The sequence below is a fragment of the Mastomys coucha genome, unplaced genomic scaffold (genome assembly GCF_008632895.1).
Source record: "Mastomys coucha isolate ucsf_1 unplaced genomic scaffold, UCSF_Mcou_1 pScaffold16, whole genome shotgun sequence".
Classification (NCBI taxonomy): Eukaryota; Metazoa; Chordata; class Mammalia; order Rodentia; family Muridae; genus Mastomys; species Mastomys coucha.
In genome coordinates this window covers 69,326,142-69,328,646 of record NW_022196898.1, presented here as the reverse complement: position 1 = coordinate 69,328,646, position 2,505 = coordinate 69,326,142, and the positions used below count along the sequence as shown (strand labels likewise).

Sequence of the window (2,505 nt, the reverse complement as noted above, 5' to 3'; positions counted from 1 at the left end):
TGCCTTCCCTCCAAGCCTGCTGCAGACACAGCCTGGTTCATACAATGGGCATCTATTCCCCTCTTCCTCATCTGGCAGGATGCTGTGACCAAACTCCAACATTTTCTTGAAAGCCTAATCAGGCTCTTTAAGACAGCTAGTGGACTGGTTTCTAAATCAGTCATTGGCCCTATCCCCAAATCTCTAATACCGGCCACTTTGGTTCTTCTTAGGGATACTAATGAGAGACCTGACCCAGGGGAGGATGTCCAGCAAAACAGAGTTACTGAGGGACTCTCTGTGTCGTTTTCCTTTTTTAGTTAAATGACTGTTCTGGGCCACACCAAGGATCTTGACCCTTTAGAAGCTAGCCAATCCTTTATTCAGTACACATTATCTATGACTGACCAACTCTCAGGCTTTGAAGATGGAGAAGCAAAGCACGTAGTTTCTTTTGTTGAACTTTAAGGTCAAGTATTGGAGGCTGGTAAGACTATGGCAGTTGTGTGTGGATGATGTGATCGGTATTGGGCGGTGCCTTTACTGCAAGCTCAGAGACATCAGGGGACCCAGAAAAGGTGTGAGAACGTAAATGGTTCCTATAGCTTCAGGGGCCACCTAAACAGAAGACCCATGAGTGGAGAAAGGACAGCATGTCAAGTATGCAAATAAAGATGGTTTGCCATGACAACTAGCATTACTCACCCTTTCCCTCCTTTCTGGCCATAAAGACGGAAGGCACTTCTCTGGTCTCACAGGCAGTGAGCTTTGTCTCCTTTGCAACCCCCCCAGGGTCTCATGTAGCCTCAGGCTGACCTGGAATTCTTAACATATGGCCATGGATAACCTTGAACTTCAGATCCACCTCCCTCTGCCTCCCCAGTGCTAGGATTACAGGTATGCACCACCATACCCAGTTCATATGGTACTGAGGATGGAACCCAGATATACACACACTAGGCAAACACTCTACCATCTGAGCTGTGTCCTACAGCTTTGTGGCAGTTCTGGCAAATGGAAAGTGTGTAGAGGGGATGGGCGGGCCTGGCCCATAGCAGCCTCTTGGGTGCCCTCTTTTCATGCTGCGCTGTTTCAGCTTGTTGAGCCAGAGGAACCAGGTCATGAAGGAGCTCCAGTGTCACGTGAAAGTGATTCCAAGTGAGGGGGCAGCTAATAAGGAACTGGGCCCAGGGAAGTGATCCATCCCCAGCCCACATTCATGGTATGTACCATGAGACAGCGACCGTCCATCTGAAGTTCCTCTTGGCTCTGTGTCTCCCTTATTCCAATCCCTCCTCACTCGTGCTCTAATCCCCTGATGCCTCTGCCCCTGCCCTCTTTCTTGCTGTCCCCTCTTGGTTTTCCCTTCTCCTCTCTGGGGCCTCCAGCCTTCGTAACCCTTTAGCCATGTTGTTGATTGCAAGCCCAGGGCGGTGGGCTCCATGAGCAGTTACCAACCAGGTCACTGGTTCGAATCTGCCCGGTCAGTATAACCTTCAATTACTTTGTTCTTGGTCCCGGGTGCCCTGAAAGTTAAACATTCACTGAGAATTAGCTGTCAATGTTTCCGTAACGATAAACTCATGAACCTCTTCCTTTTAAGCTGGTTGCTGACTATAGAGTTAGAAAAAGACCCAGAGGAGGACCCTGCCTTCTAGAAGCTTCCAGTGCACTAGTGGGACCTCTCAGCAGGTCTGAAAAGCAGACGGTAAAACCTGCAGCCCCATGGCTACCTTTCCTTGCAGGCTCCGGAAGCTGTGTGTTCAGGCAGCTTGAGGGACACTGGAAGCTCAGCGTAGATAGGTGTGAGGCGAGATCCCACATCTGGAGCTGAGGAAACAAAAAGAAAATGGCCCATTTGTGCTGGTTGTGGAAACCCAGGCAGTTGGTGAGCCAGTCAGCATGATACCTGTTTACCCTGCGGCAAAGCGGAAGGGTCTGTAGAATTCCTTCTATGACAGCTTTTATAAATAGATGGGTCAGAATCTTTTCTGGGAAATGAAGGGCGAATCATCAGGAATCCATGGACAGCCCTGTAGTTACAGACTCTGTGGAAGCAAAACACTGTAAAAATATTTTTTCCTGAGCTCTGCTGTGTATAATGTGGTTTAGGCACAGAAACGGCAGCAAAGAGGACAGCGAATAAAGGTCCTCTCAGGAAGGTGATTCTTGGAATAGAAAGGGATTTAAGGGAGGAAGGCTGAGATAGTCAGGAAGGGGTGTGGGAGGGACATTTACTGGGGTACCTTCTAGTCACTACTGCTGACTCTCAAATTTCTTAAACACTAGGAACTCTGGGAAGATGATTTTGTAACACCGGGTCGGCCTGTTCACGGAATGTTCACAGCAGTGAGAATTAAGGTTTGTGGAGCCAAAGATCAAGGTTCAGGCTAATAGATATTCTAGGACAAAGTTCCAGGTCCATTTCCAGGTTGCTGTCTTCTACTGATCAGGATATTTACAAAATATCTAAATAGACACTAAAAGTTGACTTGATTGGTCCCCATACTATGTATATATATATAT

At 47.9% G+C, this 2,505-nt stretch overlaps 1 pseudogene; it reads right to left on the bottom strand.

Moving 5' to 3' along the window:
- Nucleotides 1-1,441: 1,441 nt before the first annotated feature.
- LOC116093291 overlaps nucleotides 1,442-2,505 on the bottom strand; it is a 16,211-nt pseudogene continuing 15,147 nt past the window's right edge.